Here is a 23,190-nt window from a genome sequence, read left to right as displayed (position 1 = left end):
CACAGATTTGCTGCCCTTGTGCTCTGCCTTCATCAAATGCATGCTTAATCGCGGCACTTACATGCTCAAAACACTGTGTGCCTACATGTTATGGTAAACAAAAATTACATGCTGAATGTTCTGAACATGGCTGAAATCTTATTCAGTTGACCCTACTGCAGGCCATGCATCATGGAGCACATTTTGGCAGTTATTAACACTGCCTTTCAACATCATTGCAGACTCACAGGTCACAGATACTCCAGAGATGGGTAGTTTACGGGGAGCAAGAAAAAACACCTAAGCATATGGTTAAACAAATCACTCACTGATTCAGTAGGACAGCTTTCAGTTCCATCACAGCAATCTGTTGGATCACAGAACTGTTTTTATATACTTCATTAGATAATAGCCTTTCTAGCTACCAGTTGGGTCAAGAGTCAGAATTGCTGTATAATTGCAAATTTCGGAGCACAAGGCAAGAGTTTTTCAGTCCTGGAGGGTGTTGTTCAAAGGAGAAAGAAAACAGAAGGGAAAGATTATGTGTGAGCAATTAAGTCCTACTGAGAGGACAAAAAAAGTCACTGAAACTGGGATTAGCGAAATCTTGTAATGGAAAACAAGATTGCTAAACTGGCATTTACACCTAAGAGATGTGCATGCTGGGGAAAAGTAGCTCAAAGGATGGATCAGAAAAGACCAGAAGAGGAGATTAAGCAGCATCTGAAGCCAGAAGATGACGGTTGGACCTTCTGAAGTATTTAACTCCTTGAGTTAATTAAGTACATGGCAATAGCAGTTGTTAAAAAAGAACAGTTCCCAACTTAATCAAAGTACATTATTGGAAATGATACTGAGCAACCTCAGTAGAGAAAATCAGTAAATATCAAGTCAATCTAAATAGCTCAATTATTATTTTTAATAATAATAAATCATGGGCACTGTTTCTTTTGTTTACCAACAACTAGCGTAATTTACGGCTCTGCACAAACCTAACACACCATTTTATTACATTTCAGAGACTGCATCCTCTTAAAATGTTAATGTGTTAATAATCTGTGAAATATACAGGACTGATTCGTGTCAGGAATTTAGGCGTCCTTGTCGCCATTGCACTTTGTGTGAAACCAGCCCTCCTTTGTGACCGTGATTATCATAAGTGCTCCTGTCAATAAGGAGAAACAAAGGGGATAATCTCTCCTAATCAATCGCTTTGTTTTTCAAAGGGGGCTTCCGTTTAACGGTTTGACTGGCCTAAGGAGGTTAGATAACCAAGAGATACATTTTGTTACAGGATGTTGCAAACTTGGGTACTAGGCAAATAACCATATAAGGTATAGAACAAAATGTTAAGACTACGGTTAAGCTTGTAAGCATTTTTCTGTTAATACTTTACTAAGAAAATTCAGCAACGTCTTCACCGGAGAAAGACCCCAGCAAACAAGAAAAGAACAAAGGAAAGGGTCCACGTCGACATTCGGGTAAAGAAGACAACAGGATTGGCTAAAACCCAAGACTGAGAAGTATAAGAGACTGTACTCTAAAGATCCCGGTGTGCGTTGCTGGTGGAGCGGAGACTCCCCTGCGTACCCAGCGCTGTTTGCTTATTGCCTCTCTTAAATCTCTAATCAATTGTGAATAAAATCAATTGGGACAAAACCAGGTTTGCGGTAAATTTTTATAACATAATCTATGCTGGGATTTTTGGTAGGAACCAAAGAGCTCAAACAACTTGAAATAATGTAAGCAAAAAGTTATTTATTCCCCATCCCTAGCTGTAGAGAAAACAGAGGTTTTCTTGGCTCAGTTACTTCTCAATAGATTTCTGGTTTCAATTAAAACTTTGAGAAGTTAAAAAAAACAAACCAAACCAAAAAGAACAAAACAATAAGAGATGGAAGAGACACCACCATTCACTGGGTGTTTCTGCCTTTTTTTTTCAATTTTTCTCTGCTTTTACATAATCCTTCCAAGCTAAGAGCAGAGATTAAAGTACAACTTCATTGTTTTAAGGGTGGTTTGGGGTTTTTCTCCTTTCAGCTGAAAACCAAATGGAGATGAAAAAAAATATTCTTTGAGTAGAAGGAGCTTCTGACTCAGGGGAGTCATCTCAGCGAAGGCCAAAGAAGCACAGAAAGAGGTATGTGAAGCGTCTGCTTGCACATTTTCCTCGATAGGCATTTTTCCTCCCGTCTGCAATAAAAGGTGCTAGACACTTGTTTCCTCAGGTTTAGTGCTATCACTGCCCAATGTTAGATGGCTGATTATATCATTACTGTAGCTTGCACCAAGTTAGTCCTAGCTGCAGGGGCTGTCGGATCAATAATTGTTCCTATTTGGATCCATAATATTCAACGTGGGATTGGATTTGTCAGCAGTCCTTCACTCTTGAAAGCCTCCTTGTCGATACAGAAAGAATCGGATTACTCGCCCTGACAGCAGAGGACTAGCAGGCTCGGCACTTTGCTCTCCTCGCACACCCTTTGCGGTTTGACAGACGGAGGTACAAGGCGGCACGGCGAGTCCCGTGTGGCCCGGCCCGGCTGGACCACCATGGGCCGGCGGCTAATGAAACGGGCGGGGGGGAATCCTTACCCGGCTCCCCTCGATCCCACCCCTCCCTCCCTTCCCACCGGCCGCACTTGCTTGCCGCGGACTCCTCCCGGTGCCCGGCTCTGCTCGGCACGCTCTTGGCAGCCGCCGGCCCGCACCCCCGGCCCGGAGTGGGGCACCGGCACCCCTCAACACCGGCATGGGCGGGCAGTGTCCCACCCCCCCAGCCACCTTCCCATGCACACCCTCCTCCCTCGATGGGGGGACCTGACCGTCCGGGGGAGCGAAGTAGGGACCCCCACTTCCCGCAGGGTCCAACTCCCGGCGGTGAAATGCCATTTTAACATCAGGCGACAGGCCCGAGATTATCAGCGCCGTTTATTTGAAGCGGAAACGAATCGGAAATCCTTCTCTCAATTGCATTTTTAGACACATTAATACACACAGGCGGGAGCAGGCAGAGGCGGGGACTGCTAGTGCCCAGTGTGAATGCACACACACTCACACACACCGGGAAACAAGGGCGGGAGAGGGTCTCCGCCTCGCCGAAGGGACTTGATCTCCCAGTGCCCGCCGAGGAAACCCGGCGAGGAAGGGGTGTGTGAGCGTGCGTACGCACGGAGGTGGGCAGGGCGCCTTGCGCCAGGGCTGCAATTGACAATAGCCGCCCGCGACTACAGTCAGCGTTTTGACACCCCCTCCCCCCCCAACTAAAATTATCCACCTCCACCCCCCCCTCCCCCCCCCAATATCTGAACTCCACTTCCACCCGGGGAAGACTGGGGGGGGGAGGGGCCACGGGGATCCCGGAGGCGGCAATCACCGGATTGTCAATAACCATTATTAACGCGCCTCACTTCACCACCGAGCAGGGGGAGCGGGAGGGTCTCGCATCGCTAATTACACACACCCTTTTTTTCTCCTTTCTTCTTTGCTCCTGCAAACTGCCGCATTTCGGAACTGCGTGTCCTTTTCAATGTCAAAACAAGCGCGGGGCCGCGGCGGCCTCCCCAGAGCAGCCCTTCCCGCTATGGACCCCGCGCCCACGCACACAAGACACACACTCACAAATACCCACAAGGTTACAGTGTTGCTCTCTAGCTCCACTTAACACACACACCCGCCTTTCCTCACGCACACATATCGCTGTCACCTACCACCGGCACCGTCGGGGAAATATCGTCTACGAAAGACGGGAGGAAGGTGTAAATACATTATGCAGACTCCTAAAAAAAACAAAACAACAAACCCTTCCCATCAGCACGGTCTTAACCCCCCCCGCCCCCACATACAACACCCCCCCCAGCCACAAAGCATGGGAAGAGAAGGGGTCAGAAGGGGAGAGGAGGACTCGCATTCATTGCTTAACAGAGAAATATTCCCACCCCACACCCCCCAAAAAAAGAAAAAAGTAATAAAGCCCTTTCCGCGCCCTTGCAAAGTCACGAGACTTTTTTTTTTTTTTGAAAAAAAAGAACTTTTGCATGCAGAGGGGAAGGGTGGAGGGGTAGAACCCCTCCTGCGATCCGGATCATCAAGACAGACCTTTCCTGGATGGCTCAGGTGTTTTGTTGCCTTTTTTTCTGGGTTTTTTTTTTTCCTTTTTTTCTTTCCCCCTTTACTAACCCATATCCCCAAAATGGCAACAGGGCCTTCTTAGCAGCTTCCTCTTCTTACTTCCTCCTTCCTCTGATTCCCCCCCTTCTTGTCTCTTCTCTTTTAGATCCCGGTTTCAATCCCTCACCACAGACACCAAAGGTGCTTTTGCTTGTGTGGAGGCAAATCCATGGTGGTGTTCATCTGTCAGATTAGGGGAGCGCACGACCGCCCAACGTACGACGAGCGGAGAGGGAAGAGGGCGGGGGGAGGAGGCACCCGGGAAGAGGGAGATGGATGGACAGATGGATGGATGAATGAATAGATAGATAGAGCGAGCGAGACAGAGAAAGAAGGGGGGAAATGGCGTCTTGTAAAACGGAATCCCGGAGTAGATCAAATTAACACGAAACACCCAGAACAATTCCGGCTAAATTTAGCAGGACCCAAAGTAAAATGAAAAGGAAAAGGGAGATGGGTAGGAGGAGAAGTGGGGGGGAGTGTGATAAAGTCAGTGCACTAGATAAAATCGATGGAACTTATCTCTGGTTCTCTCGTTTTTTCTTTACCTTTTTTTTTAAAGGGAGCTATTTTTGCTTTGTTGTTGTTAGTTTGGAGCCTTTTGAAGCAGGGCAAAGCGGGGAGAAGCGTTTTCGGTTTTGCTTTTACAAGGGAGGAATTACAAAAAAAAAAAAAAAAGAAAAAAAAAGAGCAAAACCCCACAACGAGAAAAGGGCTGCTTTGCAGGCAAGGAATTCTGGGTCTTTCGTCTCCGAAGCGGGCCCATGCTGGTGCCGGAGCTCTGGTGGGATGCGGGGTTGAGACCAGCCGCTCCCTGCGCCGGGCCTCACCGAAGAAGGGCAAGGGGGGGGGGGGGGGGGGGGGGAGAAACACCCCCTCTTCCTGACGGGCCCGGGATCGGTACTCAGACACAGACGCACTACACCACCACCCCACACTCCCCCCTCGCTGAGAGTACAGTCTCGGGAAGGGTAAGTTCGAGTGTTGCTTTTTGCTCCCCACTGGATTTTCCTTTTGTTATAAGTGAGTTTCAATAAGGGGCAGAGACTGCCTATTTGAAATTAATAAATTTATTAAGCGACCAATAGTAAGCAAAACAGTGCTGGGTGGCCGGGGAGTCTCCGCTCCGCCAACGGCGTGCACCCCCTCCCGCAGGTTCTGTCCTTTTATATCTTTTTTCCTCCGGTGTACGTGTCCTTCTTGTTCTTATCTTCGCATGTGGGGCTTGTTACTGGAGGCTGTATTCTATCTCTTGGTGGTCGCGGGGATGAAGATAAGCTGACTTTTGGCCTAGTTTCACTTGGTGGTCCTGGGGATGAAGATAAACTATCTTCCTCCTGACTTTTGGCCTAGTTTCGACATACCTCCTTGACACATCCCTGCGCAAGCTACCTTCCTCCTGACCTTTTACCTAGTTTCAACATATCTATTCGATACATCCTGGCTTTGGGATATCTTGTTTAAACACCAGATGCCTACGGTTACAATCTTGTTTCAGTTGGTTTTCTTTAAGCAATATTCTAAAGTTTACAAAGTGTTCTAAATTTTTACAATATAATTCTCTCAAATTGTAAGACCAGTTTGATTGAACAGACTCCATTTATCACAATTCCCCCCCCCCTTTTTTTTATTATTTCTGTTCATCAAACTGTCGTAAAACGTCTTCGCTTAATATTAATGAATCTTCCTGTTCTATAGGTTCATATTTAGCTCTTATCAACATTAGATGAGCCGCTTCGAGTCGTTTTCGTACAATCTCTAATATTTTATTAAAGATATATGGTCCCAATGTTAATCTTAACATGATCAATATTAGGGGACCTGCTATTGTTGACAGCAAGGTTGTAAGCCAGGGAGATTGGGTAAACCAAGATTCATACCAACTGCGTTGTGCCTCTCTTTCTCTTTTTCTGCGTTCCAACCCTTCTCGGAGTTTTGTCATTGTATCTCGCACGACTCCGGTGTGATCAGCATATACACAGTACTCTTTCCTGAGTGCAGCACAGAATCCCCCTTGTATCAATTTCTCTGCATTACTCCCCTGTATATTGGTTACCCCTGTATCAATCCCCCCTTTTTCTATAAAGTGAGTAAATTCTTTTACTGTATTATTTATGACAGAGCTATCCATGTTCCTTCTATTGATTTATGAAGTGATTTTGATATACATACAATCAGTAAAATGAGTAGTACTATAGCTAAGATTAGAAGGCCTTGGTTAAGTATATCTCTGAATCATTCAGTAACTCCTAGGTTATTTAACTATTCATCCAATCCACCTCCGACAATTTTAAGCTCTTGCATATTCTCCTGCAATTTTCACAGCTTAGCATGGATTGATTCAGAATGGTCAGATAAGTTCATGCAGCACATACCTTTGAAATCCTCACAACCATGTCCATGGGCCAATTATAAAGCTATGGCTTGGACCATGGTATAGATATAAAGGATTTAATTTTAAAACCAAAACCTTTTCTGCAAGACACCCACTGTGTCTTGCAGGACCCAAACCACCAGATGCCCGCTGCCTCTTGTGACTGTAAACCGTAGGATGCCCGCTGCTTCTTGTGGGTGTATACCAAATGGACGCTAGCAGTCGGGTATATGTCTAATTGGGCCAAGTTTCATGTAGTATGTGCAGCACTTGCACTACCCTTATCTCATATTCAGGTAGTAAGTTATATCTGGATTTATATTCTGATTACAATTGCAACATTGTGTTAATACCCATGGATCACTCTATTTTTCGTGAGTTAGTCTGTTATTACCACTCGATGTGATTTTCCAGGGAGTTTTTTTGGGGGGCCTTTTTGACTCGAGTATGATGAATCCAGCTTTCCCTGTGGGTCTGAAAGATTTTATATACACATAATCTCCAGGTTGTATATTATGTACAGGACTATCCAGTCCTCTGCTTTGAGTTCCAGCCACATGTTTTCCAATTTTCCTGAGTTGTTTTCCTAACTCTATTATATAGTTATTCATAGTTTCTTCTCCCACTTGGAGAGACATTCCCTGTTGGACCCCATATGGTCTTTCATATGGTCTTCCATACAGAATTTCAAAAGATTTCAACCCTTCAAGTCCTTGGTTTTGTTCAAATTCTTAGCAGAGCTAATGGAAGCGACTGGGGCCAAAGTAAACTGGCCTCCTGTCCCAATTTCACAATTTGTTGTTTAATTAGATGGTTCATTTTCTCCACCTGACCACCTGACTGAGGGTGGTAGGGAGTATGAAGTTGCAAATCAATACCTAGTTGTTTGTTAATTTGTTGTACCACATTTGAAATAAAATGTGGTCCTCTGTCCAAAGATACAGTGGCTGGAACTCTATATCGTGGTATTATTTCCTGTAACAATATTTTTGTTATCTCCCGGGTTTTTTGCACTTCTAGTTGGAAAGGCTTCTGGCCAACCTGAAAAGGTGCTGTTAGTACCAACAAATGCCTATACATATTTATTATCTATCCTCGCTTCGTATTATAATGAGCCGGAAGGCCCTTTGTACCTGGGCAGTGCCCCTTCTGGCCATGGGCAGGGGTCTCAGGATGAAGTAAATGAGTCTTCCTCTTGTGGGTAGGGGTCTTCAAGATGAAGTAAATGAGTCTTCCTCTTCTTAAACTTTTCACCTTTTAATCTTCACACATGGCCTTAGGGGTTGGTCGGCACCCAGTCTGCTTCTACCCCCGCTTATCAGTAGAACCAAACATTTGCTTTTGTCCCTTACCAGTAGAGCGAGGCATCTAGCTAAGCATCTGCTTCTCCCCCTCCAGCAGTAATCAATGCCTTGGTATGTTAGGTACTTAGGACAGACAATACTTTTCTTTAAGCAAAGGAATTCCTTTAACCCCCTTCACAAAGTAAATTTTCTACTGGTTTTACACCATTTTCTAAATTTTGCTAACAACTTTTTCAGATTATACTCGTTTGCAAGATCCATTGTTTTCTCCTTTTGTTCCCTTTTCGATTTTCCCAGATTGCAGGGTCACTTATACTATTCTCCATTGCCTCACAGGGCCATCTCTCTCCCTGGTTATTTCCCCCACAAACATAGCAGTTAGTTACATTCAATGCTTTATCTATATTTTCAGCAAGATTTACAAAGAGATTTTTAGCAACTGTGGGAATTTCATATTGGACTCCAGTTTCCATTTCATGATAATAAATGATGTTGTATTGACTCTATATTTTTCTTTGATCTTAATACTAATAATCACACCTGGGTCTTCTCCAGTTCCACATATCTTAAGTTCAATTTTAGTTACTTCTTTCTGTTTCCAATTTTTCAAATCTATGCGAGTTAAATTTACTGAATTGTAGGCACGGGTTGTATAGTTGCTGTTTACATTGATAATCATATCCCCAGCTTGCAGTATCCCAGCATACACAAGACCATCCTTTTCTTCCACAGAGGTGTGATGACTGATGCCTAGCTGTTTGACTAGGTACATACTCAGGATTTATGTGACATTGGTATCCACCTGGGCAAATATATTTCGGTTGGGTACTATAGTACCGCCTCCACTCTAAACTTCCACGATTAGTATCTAAATCATTATCTATAACATGCATCAAAAATCATTGACGGTGAGGTACTCAAATTGGTTATAACTTCACTTATTCCAATTAATCTCCCTTCTTCTGAACTTGTTCTCATTTCTACCCAATACAAGGTTGGAAGTTCCTTTGGATCATAAATGGTGTGGTAGATCAGCGTTTGAGAGGTTACTCTCCCTTGTCTAGTTGTGGTCACGGCATTTTCCCATATGGTTCCTATCAGAACCGACACCAAAAGAGGTCCGGTCAGGATCATAGTGCTCAGCGGTCACAGCCCCAGGGGTTGCAGCCCTTGGCAGACCTTTTCAGCTGCAGCACCGATTCCCTCCGGTCTTGCCCTCTCTGGTAGGTTAAAGGTACATTCCCCATTGGCTATTACGGCAATAGTATTTGATCCACAACTATTCCAACGAGGTGGTAATTTCACACCGAATGCAAAAGAACTGTAATTGATTTCTCAAAAATTGTTCGTGGTCTCCCCTACCAGTAATAATATACTTCAAACAATTGGGACACTTGGCTCTTAAAATAATTTCAACTATATCTTCATTTCCCATATCAAATTTACAGGAGTCAATATGAATTCCCTCAGTTACTTATTCAAGTCCTCTTGAGACTCAGCTTGGTGTCTCTGAGTTCAGTCACAACTTTCCATTCTTTTATGGGTCCTTTTACTCATGACACATGTGTCCACCCTTTTTCAGCAGTTCTTATCACCGTTTCTGTAGTTAAAAGAACAAGAAATGGTCCTTCCCAACAAGTGGATAAACTCTCTTCTTTTCAGCTTTTTATTAGTATCTTGTCATTCTAGTTCTAATCCATTCACCGGAGTCTCCCCATGGCACTCCCCCCAGGGCAGTCTCACTTCCAGGGTCCAGACTCCCCATAGCACAAACACGGATCTGGTTCCACAGAAGAGCCTACTCCCCCACCTCTGCTCAACATTCCTTCTCCACCAGTTTTAAAGCAACCGCTTTCTTTTTATCCACTTTCCATGTTTCCTCCTTTACTCCCAGTCCACATTTATTCAACAACCCTTCAGTCCCATCTGTCAACATGTCTGTTTCCACTTGTTTGCCTACCCCAGCACCCATCCCATGCTCAAACACAGGAGCTGCTCGAGCTCCCCTCCTTTCCCTTTGGTTTTCCTTAACTTTAAACATCTTTCCCCAGTATCATGATCTGAACAACATCTCTTCAGCTTAGCTTTCAGTTTTTCCTGTCCTTTTCCAAAGCCAAAATTAAGGGATCAGGCAGAGGTATATTAATTTTGCACTCTGTCTGTCACATCTGCATACATTACTGTCGTGGTTTAAACCAAGTCCCCCAACTCCTGGAGAGTTAGGAAGGAGAATCCAAGGAATGTAGCCCCCACGGATTGAGATAAGAATGGTTTAATAGCTAAGGCATAACACAATAATAATGATACAGCCAATAACAAGCGAAAAGAATACAACACCCCACCAGCCACCGACCCATAACTCACTCCATTTCCCTCTAGAGCTCCACCCCTCTAGCCCTCTCTTTCCCAGTATCCATCCTGGGCATCACGTGCTATGGTATGGAATACCTCATTGGTCAGCCTGGGTCAGGTGTCCTGTCTCTCCTTCCTCCCGGCCTCCCCTCCTCCACCTGGCTGGAAAAAAACCTTGAACAAAAACACCCTCAAAACATGCTCAAACCATGACAATTACTTCATTCCATTTTCCTTGCCACCTCAAAAACAATATTAATTATAACAATGTATCAAAATTCAAAGTTGCATTTTTATGCCATTTTTCCTGATCTTCCAAAGTATATGAAGGTCTGATGCGCGGATAGACTCCACAACTAAAGTTGTAAAGTAGGTATGCTTTTATTCAGTGCTGAGGTGCATGGGGATCGCTCCTCCAAAGCATGCACACCTCAGGGTTGTTCTCCCTTTACATTTATTCTCTTAAGGTATATGTAGACATGAGGTTGCTCAATTCGCCTATACGTATTTAGTATCTATCCCTGCTTCGTATTATAATGAGCCGGAAGGTCCTTTGCACCTGCGCAGTGCCCCTTCTGGTCATGGGCAGGGGTCTCAGGATGAAGTAAATGAGTCTTCCTCCTGTGGGTAGGGGTCTTCAAGATGAAGTAAATGAGTCTTCCTCTTCTTAAACTTTACACCTTTTAACCTTCAGACATGGCCTTAGGGTCTGGTCGGCGCCCAGTCTGCTTCTCCCCCACTTCTCAGTAGGACCAAACACCTGTGCTTTTGTCATGGTCTTATGGCTTGGTCGCCCAGTCTGCCTCTCCCAGTCTTATCAGCAGGACCAATCATCTGCTTTTGTCAGTAGAACTAGCATCTGCTTCTCCCCCTCCAGCAGTAATCAATGCCTTGGCAAGATGGCAATGGCAGGTACTTGGGACAGACAATACTTTTGTTTAAGCAAAGGAATTCCTTTAACTCCCTTGTACAATTTCTCTGTATTACCCCCCTGTACATTGGTTACCCGTGTATCAGGTCAGCATCGGTTACAATATTTTACCAACGTTTTCCTGTTTACAGAGGCCCCAGAAGACCCTCTCAGTTCTTTCCAATGTGCCAAAATGTAACCTGTGAAATGTGAATCCACTGCTCTAAACAAGATAACAAGGTTTTATTAAGGGACAAAAGTCAATAAAGCAGAAGCAAACAGCGCTGGGTGCATGACCGTAGCCAGAGGCGAGGATGATTAGTATTTGTTACAGGTTTATAAACTTTCACAATTCCATTAGTCACATACATATTCATAATCCCTGCATAAAGGCAGGGAATATTATAATTAAGTCCAGTATTTTAATATCATAAGTCTCCTCCTCTTGGCATCTGCGCACTGCTCTTCAATGATTGTGGGCAGGGGTCTTGAGGATGAAGTAAGCAGTCTTCCTCATGTGAGTAGGGGTCTTCAAGATGAAGTAAGCAGTCTTCTTCACAGTGTGCTTTTCACCTTTGGCACAGTTGGACGCCCCAATTGATACACGGGTAACCAATGTACAGGGGGGTAATACAGAGAAATTGTACAAGGGAGTTAAAGGAATTCCTTTGCTTAAGCAAAAGTATTGTCTGTCCTAAGTACCTGCCATTGCCATCTTGCCAAGGCATTGACTGCTGCTGGAGGGGAAGAAGCAGATGCTAATTCTACTGACAAAAGCAGATGATTGGTCCTGCTGATAAGAGGCAGGAGAGGCAGACTGGGCGACCAAGCCTTAAGACCATGACAAAAGCACAAATGTTTGGTCCTACTGATAAGCGGCAGGAGAAGCAGACTGGGCGCCGACTAACCCTAAGTCCATGTCTGAAGATTAAAAGGTGTAAAGTTTAAGAAGAGGAAGACTCATTTACTTCATCTTGAAGACCCCTACCCACAGGAGGAAGACTCATTTACTTCATCCTGAGACCCCTGCCCATGATCAGAAGGGGCACTGCGCAGGTGCAAAGGACCTTCTGTCTCATTATAATACGAAGCGGGGATAGATAATACATATGTATAGGCGGATTGAGCAACCTCATGTCTATGTATACCTTAAGAGAATAAATGTAAAGGGAGAACAACCCTGAGGTGTGCATGCTTTGCAGGAGCTATCCCCATGCACCTGTTATAAATTGAGACCACAACGGATCATAATCCAATTAAAATTTTATTAATTATAGCAAGTAGAATATGAGCAAAAAGAGCGCTGGACGACAGGGGAGTCTGCGCTCCGCCAACTGCCGTCCTGAGTAGTTCAAACAGCCCCTTTTTATACATCTTTACTTCTTGTTTCTGTCGGTTCCTGGGCCTCTGGCGGTGATCTTATCAGTGTCTGTTGGCTGTTTGCATAAGCGATTTCCTGGGTATCTGGAGGTGATCTTATCAGTGTCTGTTGGCTACTCTTTAAATTGGGCTTAACATAAATCTTAATAAACAATACCCTAGTCTATAGTTTCTTACAATCCCCCCTTTTTCTTTTTATCCTATTATTGTTTATTAGACGCTGCTTTCATTCTCGGCACTGCAAATAAACCTTTTTCCACAATCCCAACATTTATCTTAACACTCACAAGGTAATACCTCACAATTACAATAGGCATAGTTTTTACGTGGCATAACGCATTCACAACAACCTTCATCCTCATTAATAGATACACTCTTATATTTTGCCCCAGACCTCATAGTTAAAATAAGCAGTTTAGTTATGTCAAACCATTCTCTAATAAAGTGTAAAATATAGCGTAATATACAAGGCCCAATTATAAGTCCCAAAATCAACATAATAAGCGGTCCTGGTAAAGCAGACAACAAAGTGGTTAGCCAAGGTGGAACATTAAACCAGTTTTCATACCATGACTTGCCCGCCTCACGATCATTTTACGTTGATCTAATCTTTTCCGGAGTTCAGACATGGTGTCCTGGACTACTCCCGTATGGTCAGCAAAAGAGCAACATTCTTCATTGAGAGCTACACATAACCCTCCTTCTTTTAAGAACAATAGATCTAATCCTAAACAGCAATCACTAAGATTAAATTTTCCACAGACCACTCCTTCTTGAGCCAACAGGTAATCTAAAACCACACGATTCTGATATATTGCAGTTTTCATTTTAGTATTTTGCTTTGCAATTAATCCTAATGCATTTTCTGTTTTATTTACTACTATTTCTACCACAGCTTGTGACCTTATAATTCTATTCAACATACATATAGGAGTCCTGTGTCCCCAGGATGCATCTTCGGCCCAAGTTGCCAAATCATAATAAGAGATTATTCATTCAGGTGGCCACTCATTGTCTTTCCATTTTGTAGCTCCCTTTTATATCGTTTTCTCCTTAATAAGAAGAAACTAGGTCTGATCGTTCCTAATATACATGAACCTGTCCAATTTTGGGGTAAAAATGCAAAGGTTATTTTACCACAGATTCAATAATATCCATTTGGAGTAGGCCAACTGTTTGGTATGTTAGTTCCATTAGTCCAGTTACTGAATTGTTGATTTATTTCTATGGGATTTCCCCATTTTTCCCAGTCTTTCCTTGCTCTCTTCCACATATAACCCCCTTCACAAAGTAAATTTCCTATTGGTTTTACACCATTTTCTAAATTTTGCCAACAACTTTTTCCGATTATACCCGTTTGCAAGATCCATTGTTGTCTCCTTTTGTTTCCTTTTCGATTTTTCCAGATTGTAGGGTCGCTTATATTACTCTCCATTGCCTGCTAGGCTCATCTCTTTCCCTGGTTAGTTCCCCCACAAACATAGCAGTTAGTTACATTCAATGCTTTAGCTATATTTTCAGCAAGATTTACAAAGAGATTTTTAGCAACTGTGAGAATTTCATATTGGACTCCAGTTTCCATTTCATTATAGAAGGAATTGAATAATAAATGAAGTTGTATTGACTCTCTATATTTTTTCTTTGATCTTAATACTAATAATCACACCTGGGTCTTCCCCAATTCCATATATCTTAAGTCCAATTTAGTTACTTGCTTCTTTTTCCAATTTTTTTTTCAAATCTATGAGAGTTAAATTTATTGGATTGCATACACGGGTTGTACAGTTATTGTTTGTTTGCATTCTTGCTATTGAAGCTTGTAAAAGTCTTACATTGATAATCACATCCCCAGCCTGCAGTATCCCAGCATACACAAGACCATCCTTTTCTTCCACAGAGGTGTGATGACTGATACCTAGCTGTTTGATTAGGTACATAATCATGATTTATATGACATTGGTATCCAAATATATTTTGGTTGGCTACTGTAGTACTGCCTCCACTCTAAACTTCCATGATTAGTATCTAAATCCTCATCTATAATATCACATGCATCAAAAATCATCCCTTCTTCTGGATTTGTCCTCATTTCTACCCAATACAAGGTTGGAAGTTCCTTTGGATCATAACACACAGTTTTGCTTGTTTTTCCTGACACAATTCATACTGGGTTTGATTATATATGCAACTGCCTATCTTTGTTCCTTTGCATTCATAAACAGTGTGATATACCAAGGTTTTAGAGGTTATTCTCCCTCATCTAGGTGTGGTAATACATTCAACTACAGTTGTTGTGAATGTTTTTAAAAGCCACGGCACTTTCCCACGTGGTTCCTATCAGAACCAACACCAAAGAGGTCCGGTCAGGATCATAGTGCTCAGCGGTCACAGCCCCAGGGGTTGCAGCCCTCAGCAGACCTTTTCAGCTGCAGCACCGACTCCCTCCGGTCTTGCCCTCTCTGGTAGGTTAAAGGTATATTCCCCGTCGGCTACTATGGCAGTAGTATTTGACCCACAACAACTGTTCCAACGAAGTGGTAATTTCACACTGAATGCAAAAAGAACTGTAATTGATTTCTCAAAAATTGTTCATGGTCTCCCCTATGAGTAATAATATGCTTCAAACAATTGGGACACTTGGCTCTAATATACAAATTGCAGTGTTTGCATATAGGAGGGCATGGACTAGTACTGGCCCTTATCCTATGGTTTCTTAAAATAATTTCAACTATATCTTGATTTCACATATCAGATTTACAGGAGTCAATATGAATTCTCTCAGTTACTTATCCAAGTCCTCTAGAGGATCAGCTTGGTGTCTCCAGGTTCAGTCACAACTTTCCATTCTTTTATGGGTCCTTTTACTCATGACGCGTGTGTCCACCTTTTTTCAGCAGTTCTTATCGCCGTTTCTGTAGTTAAAAGAACAAGAAATGGTCCCTCCCAACGAGGGGATAAACTCTCTTCTTTTCAGCTTTTATGTCATTCTAGTTCTAATTCATTCACTGCAGCCGCCCCATGGCACTCCCCTCTAGGGCAGTCTCACTTCCAGGGTCCAGATTCCCCATAGCACACACACAGATCCGGTTCCACAGAAGAGCCTACTCCCCCACCTCTGCTCAACGTTCCTTCTCCACCAGTTTCAAAGCAACCGCTTTCTTTTTATCCACTTTCCATGTTTCCTCCTTTACTCCCAGTCCACATTTATCCAACAACCCTTCAGTCCCATCTGTCAACATGTCTGTTTCCACTTGTTTGCCTATCCCGGCACCTATCCCATGCTCAAACACAGGAGCTGCTCGAGCTCCCTCCTTAACTTTCTTTAACTTCTTAACATCTTTCCCTAGTATCACAATCTGAACAACATCTCTTTAGCTTCTAGTTTTTCCTGTCCTTTTCCAAAGCCAAAATTAAGGGATCAGGCAGAGGTATATTAATTTTGCACTCTGTCATATCTGCATACATTACTTCATTCCATTTTCCTTGTCACCTCAAAAACAACATTAATTATAACAATGTATAATAATTCAGAGTTCCATTTTAGGTCATTTTTCCTGATCTTCTAAAGTGTATGAAGGTCAGCATTGGTTACAATATTTTACCAACCTTTCTTTGTTACAGAGGCCCCAGAATACCCTCTCAGTTCTTTCCAATGTGCCAAAATGTAACCCAATGGGCTTTTCTTCAGAATTTCCTTGTTTTGACCGGCTCCCATTTCAGCCAATCTTTTACAGATCTCTATAGCTTCTCTTTCCCAGTGCTCTGCAAATGCACTTATGAAAATGAGAGCACCTACACAGAAGTTGTATGATATTCTTAAGGGGGTCAGTACAATAATATCTCTGGGTTCTGAAGATCAGCTCCCCTGTTGTTAGATCATAGTTTCGCTTACAGCAAAATTTCCTTTGCAATCATGCCTCTTCAAATTTTCTTTGATATTTTTTTTACAAACCCTTTTTAACCTCCCAGAGGTCCTCCAGAACTTTTGTGGCTTTTTCCACAAAATAATAATTTTATTTCTGTTCTCAGAGAATTACCGATTGGGTATCTATAATTTAATGGCTGTACACACACAAGAGGATACACAGGACAGAAAAAAGCAGCGAGAGGGGCAGCCGGACACTCCCCCTCTGCCCTTTTCTAAGCTGCTCACAGACAGGACACACACAGGGTTACACAGAAAGGACAGCGGGAGGGCAGCCAGGCCCCCACTCACAGACAGGACACACAGGTCCAAAAAAAATATAGACGCTTCGTCCGTCTCCGGCCGCTCTCCTCGCGGAGACACGGAACCGCGGATTGGGACTCCACACTCGCTTCGTAGCTATGCTACGTCTCAGTCACACAGAAACACAAAGTTACACATGGGATCCCCCACTCACACTATGGTTCCGCTTACCCTCCTCACGGTTCTCAGAATTTGAGATACAGCAGAAACCTGGTGGGTTCGCTTACCCTTCACCTACCCCCCTAGCAGGTCCGTCCTGGCTCCCAAAACTTGGGATACAGCGAAAACCCGGGCTCACCCGATCTGCCTATACATATGTATCATTTATCCCCGCTTCGTATTATAATGAGCCAGAAGGTCCTTTGCACTTGCGCAGTGCCCCTTCTGATCATGGGCAGGGGTCTCAAGATGAAGTAAATGAGTCTTCCTCTTCTTAACCTTTACACCTTTTAATCTTCAGACATGGACTTAGGGTTAGTCGGCGCCCAGTCTGCTTCTCCTGCCGCTTATCAGTAGGACCAAACATCTGTGCTTTTGTCATGGTCCTAAGGCTTGATCGCCCAGTCTGCCTCTCCCCGGCCCATCAGCAGGACCTTTCATCTGCTTTTGTCAGTAGAATTAGCATCTGCTTCTTCCCCTCCAGCAGCAGTCAATGCCTTGGCAAGATGGCAATGGCAGGTACATAGGACAGACAATACTTTTGTTTAAGCAAAGGAATTCCTTTAACTCCCTTGTACAATTTCTCTGTATTACCCCCCTGTACATTGGTTACCCGTGTATCAGTTCCCCCTTTTTCTATAAAGTGAGTAAATTCTTTTACTCTATTATTTATGACAGACCTATCCATGTTCCTTCTATTGATTAAGTGATTTTGATAAAATTATACCTGGAGAAGGCCTTGGTTAAGTATATCTCTGAACCATCCAGTAACGCCTCATCCAATCCACTTCCAACAATTTTAAGCTTTTGCATATTCTCCTGCAGTTTTCCCAGTTTAGCATGGATTGATTCAGAATGGTCAGATTACGTTCATGCAGCACATACCTTTGAAATCCTCAAAACCTGTTCTACAAGACACCCACTGTATCTTGCAGGACTCAAACCACCAGATGCCTGCTGCCTAAAAACCAAAACTTTTTTTTTTTTTCTACAAGACACCCACTGTGTCTTGCAGGACCCTAACCACAAGATGCCCACTGCCTCCTGTGATTGTAAACCATAGGACGCCCGCTGCCTCTTGTTTTACACCTTTGTCTTTCCCAATCTTCTTCTGACCAAAAGACATTTTTAGAAATCTTCTTCCCTCCCCATATCTTAGTACAATATTCTATAATTTTTTGCTTATCTTTCCCTAGGGTTCCAGGGAAATATCTCCAATTGTCTAAGATATATGCCAGAGGGGTATTCTTAGGTACAGTGGGTACCCTTCCCATGGGAGTCGAAGGCTTGCTGCCCTTCGCCCCCATCTTCTGGAATATCCACAAATATACACTCACTCGCTCCCCCTTGTTCCTGGCCCAGTCCCTCGCGGGAGATGGGAGACGCAGTACTTAAGAGTCCACACTCGCTTGGTTCAGTATATCGAACCTCTCACTCGTTATATTCCAGGAAACCCAATCCCGCCCGAACGGCAAACCCGTGAACAACTTCGCAATATACTTACGCGTCCTGCGTCTTCGTCCGGACTCCCGTGCACAGAATTTTTATGGGATTTTACCGGTTTCTCCTTTGCTCATTATTCTAGAATTTAGGGTTCGTCGGTAAGGTTGGAGTAAGCTGTTGGTCGCGGGGCCGCGAAATGTCGCGGGGCGCCTCCCCGGAGGACCAAAGCCCACCGTTCCTTATCCGAGTCACGGCACCAGAAATTGCTATAAATTGAGACCACAACGGATCATAATCCAATTAAAATTTTATTAATTATAGCAAGTAGAATATGAGCAAAAAGAGCGCTGGACGACAGGGGAGTCTGTGCTCCGCCAACTGCCGTCCTGAGTAGTTCAAACAGCCCCTTTTTATACATCTTTACTTCTTGTTTCTGTCGGTTCCTGGGCCTCTGGCGGTGATCTTATCAGTGTCTGTTGGCTGTTTGCATAAGCGATTTCCTGGGTATCTGGAGGTGATCTTATCAGTGTCTGTTGGCTACTCTTTAAATTGGGCTTAACATAAATCTTAATAAACAATACCCTAGTCCTATAGTTTCTTACACACCTCAGCGCTGAATAAAAACATACCTACTTTACAACTTTAACTAGTTATGGAGTCTATCCGCGCATCACAGTAATCACACAAGGAGCTAAAACCAGCCATATCTGTAATTATTCTGATAACTAGCAAAGATTTAAAACAGTGTGACCTTCCTGCAAAATTTATAGCTGGACGGGCAGAAAAGGAGTATCCCAAGCTTCCAGATGTTTGGGAGGCTCTGTCTCTAAACTAACTGATAAGCAGAAGGATGGTGTGAAATCACTCATTCATGTTCCCTGGGGCCACTAAATCTTGTTATCTCACCACAGACTTACAACACAAACATTGTTCTTTAAAACTAAAGATACTTTAGAGGACCAGTGTGAAACAATTAACTCACATGTAGTGGGGCCACTAAATTCCACAGGCTAACAACATAAACATTGTTCTCTTTCTACAATCTAAATTAAGCTAAAAAGTACTTTATATTTTACAGGTACTAGCTTTCCTTCTATCAAGCATGCAAAACCCCCCCCTTTCTTCTTTTTACCTTTACAGTTTCTTCTACTATACGTCTCCGTTTTGCTCATCTTGTGTCTTTATCGAGCTTTGTTTTTGTTACTATAAACTTGTATAGTTATATCCACATAAACCACATCTATGATAATTGCGAAAGCCAATACATTTATGTGTTTATCACAATCCCCCCCTTTTTCTTTTTCTTAATCCATTTGGCTTGAGCCATAATTTTAATTTTTGGCTTTTCTCATTCGCTCATTTCTTTCAAAGATTAGTTTTGTCTCCTCAAAGGGACTATCATGAAACCAAATTTTTAACATTCTGATTTTAGATTCTGCTCCCTCAGGAGTAATTATCTCAAACCATAATTGTTCTATGGTCCTACGAACCATTCTACTCATCAGGGGAACAACACAAGGTACAACAAGTAAACCAGTTATTAGCAAAACAAAACTCAGCAGAATTCCTCTTAACCCCCCGAAGTTCCACCAGTTATTGTTCCACCATTTTTCCATATCCAAGTTAAATCCTCTTCAGGTTTGAACGGGAACATGTGCGACCTTTTTCGTTTTAGTAATTATCTTTTCAGTAGCTTTTCCTTCATCATCTATCTGTAAGCAACAGTTAGATAGGTTGAATTTACCACACACACCCCCCTCTTGGGCCAAGAGGTAATCCAGGGGTAGGCGATTTTGATATACCGCTGTATGAATTTTGCTGTTCTGTTTGGCTAATATAGTTAATGCATCACCAGTTTTGTTAGTCACAACTTCCAGGACTGCCTGCAGCCTAATTATGCGATTTAACATATATATAGGAGTCCGGTATCCCCAGGATCCATCTTCAGCCCAGGAGGCAGGATCGTAGCATGCAATGATTCGCTCTGGGGGCCACTGATCATCTTTCCAGTTTCCAATCTGAAGGCCCCTTTTAGCACGGGATATTTCAGATACATCAGAATAGACTGGTACCCCTACTCGTTCCCCCCTACGTATTGGTAACAAAAAGAAAACTCGTCCGGACGGTTCCCAAAACACATGTTCCGGTCCAATTTCTGGGTAATTCAGAGTGAGCATATTTTCCACAGATCCGATATAGTCCTTCTGGAGCTTCCCACTTATCCCCAGGATTCTTATTTAAAGTCCAACTTTTCCACCCTTCTGCAATATCTAAAGGATGGCCCCAAGTTATCCATTTTTTTACTGTTTCATTCCAAAATCTACTGTTTTCACAAATTAAATCTCCCACTGGCTTTCTCCCTTGTCTCCCAGGGGGCTTCTGCCAACAGTTCTGGCCAATAATACTTGTTTGTAATGCCCATTGTTTTGCTCTCTGGACTTTGTTTGAATTCCATATACTATTGTCAGTGATATTAATTTCCTTCGACTCCCAAGGCCATTGTTCCCCCATATTGGTACCTCCACACACATAACAATTACTTATATTGAGTACTTTTGCTATATTTTTTTTTTGGCCAAGTTCACAAACAAATTTCTGGCAATTGTGGGAATTTCATATTTGGCTCCAGTTTCCATTTCATGATAGAAAGAATGGAACAGTAGTTCCTCCTCCTTCTCCGAGTGTACAACTTCTTGGATCTTAATATGGACTAGAGTTCCTGGGTCTGAACCAGTGGTGTCAATCTGCAGGCCGAAAGTGTGTTCGGCCATTTTCCAATCCTCATTCCAGGTTCTGGGTTTATTTATGGTTAAGTTCAGTGGATTACACTGGTTTCTCCTGCATTTGTTTGGGGTAGTCAGTCTCTCTAGTTAACTACCCAATATCCTAACTCCTCCAGTCTCTTGGTATACTTCCCTGGAGAATAATCTGTGGTCCAAAGAACACAGGTCCAAGAAGAATAATTCCAGTTCCTTGTACAATCAGTACTTGCCCATTTAGATTTGTACCTCCAAGAGGAGCACATATATTTTCAGTCGTAGGAGTAGGTTCGTACCCATTCCATACTTCCGCATCCTCCTGCCCACTTACCACTGTCTATTGCTTCACAAGCATCAAAAATTATACTTACTGCATTATTTAGATTAAGTGTTTTCAGTTCTCCCTACTACTATTCCATCTTTCCCCACGGACTGCACTTCCAACCACCATTCCTTCGCCTTTGTTTTAGGATCATAACATATTATCTTGCCTTTAATATCACATCTGGCATACTCTGTACTGTTATGGGTACACATCTCGAGTGGGGTTCCACTGCATTGATAATGGGTGTGACAGATTAAAGTTTGCGTAGTCAAGTGCCCACTCAAAGTGGTCTTTATACATTCTATGCAATCGGAGGAGGCTCGTACTCATGATAGGGACAGTAGCCATAAGATGATCAGAGGTCCAGTATGACATATACCTCCACGCCTCCGGCCTGTGAGGTTGCTGCCCACAGTTGAGGTATGTTTGTGCTTCTTGGTGGCAGGCATAGAGGCCAACCTGGGCTTGCCCTCGGCCATCTTATTTCTTCACATTCAATTCTCACACAAACTTTGTTCACAGACCCTTATAGTAAATACCTATTTGTCTTTAGTTACCTCCCACTCCGATGGTACCAATAACTCCCAGTCACAAAACAGAGTAAGCAGTCAGCACTCAGTAATAGCTGTCTATTCTGCTGACTAGTCAGAACACCCCAGTTATATAGACTCACACTTAGCCTTTTGTCTCATACCTTAGTGTAGACTCTCATACCTCAATTATAGATTCATAAGCCTAAGTAAGTTCCCTATATATATATATATCTGATTAATTTAATCCAGATCCCCTAACTTGAGGAATATTATCTCCCCAGGAGGAGAATCAGAGTTTCCTCGGGGTATCTCACAAGGGAATTTGAGACTTTGTGTTTTCAAGTTATTACATATATATATATATATTACTACATGGTCCTCTTCTTGAGAGTCAGTTTGGTGTCACCTGGCGCAGATACGGCAGTCCACTCTGTATGCCCTTCCACTGGTCTTTTAATCCTGCTCACATGGGTCCATCCTCTTTCTCTGGTCCGGACCACAGCCTCTGTTGTCAGCAATACCTGAAAGGGACCTTCCCATTTTGGAGTTAAAGATTGCTCACTCCAGGTCTTAATCAATACCCATTCCCCAGGATTAATGTTATGAATTTTAAAGTCTAGAGGCCTTAACTGGGGAATCCATCCTTTTAATTTTAAATGTTCTAGAGTCTGAGCTATTGTGGTGATATATCTTCTGATACTCGCCTCTCCTCCCTCATAAGTAGCAGTCTCCTTTTGGGTTGTCATAAAAGGTAATCAAAACATCACTTCATAAGGAGATACCCCTAAGTCCAATCTGGGCTGTGTTCGAACTCGTAACAATGCTAAAGGTAGACACTTTACCCAGGATATCTGAGTCTCAATTATTAGCTTAGTTAATGGTTTTTTTTAAAGGTTTGATTCATTCTTTCCACTCTTCCCGAGCTTTGAGGATGCCATGGGGTGTGTAATTCCCATTTTATCCCCAAGGCTTGGGTTAATTGCTGTACAATTTTTGAGGTAAAATGTGTCCCCCCCTATCTGAATCAATTCTGCCGATCATCCCATATCTAAGGATAACTAGTTCCAAAAGAGTTTTTGATACTATGTTTGTCGTAGCCCTGACAACTGGAATTGCTTCTACCCAATGAGTTAAGTGATCCATTATTGCTAACAGGAACTTCCACCTCTGCACAGGAGGGAGTTGCAGTAAAATCTATTTGGATGCTCTGGAAGGGCCACATTGCCAATTCACGTCCCCCTGAGGTAGTTTTTCTTACAATCTTTTTATTCACT

Source organism: Melopsittacus undulatus (assembly GCF_012275295.1).
Source record: "Melopsittacus undulatus isolate bMelUnd1 chromosome W unlocalized genomic scaffold, bMelUnd1.mat.Z SUPER_W_unloc_1, whole genome shotgun sequence".
In the NCBI taxonomy this organism is placed as follows: Eukaryota; Metazoa; Chordata; class Aves; order Psittaciformes; family Psittaculidae; genus Melopsittacus; species Melopsittacus undulatus.
The sequence above is the reverse complement of the archived record's forward strand: the minus strand, read 5'-3'. Positions refer to the sequence as shown.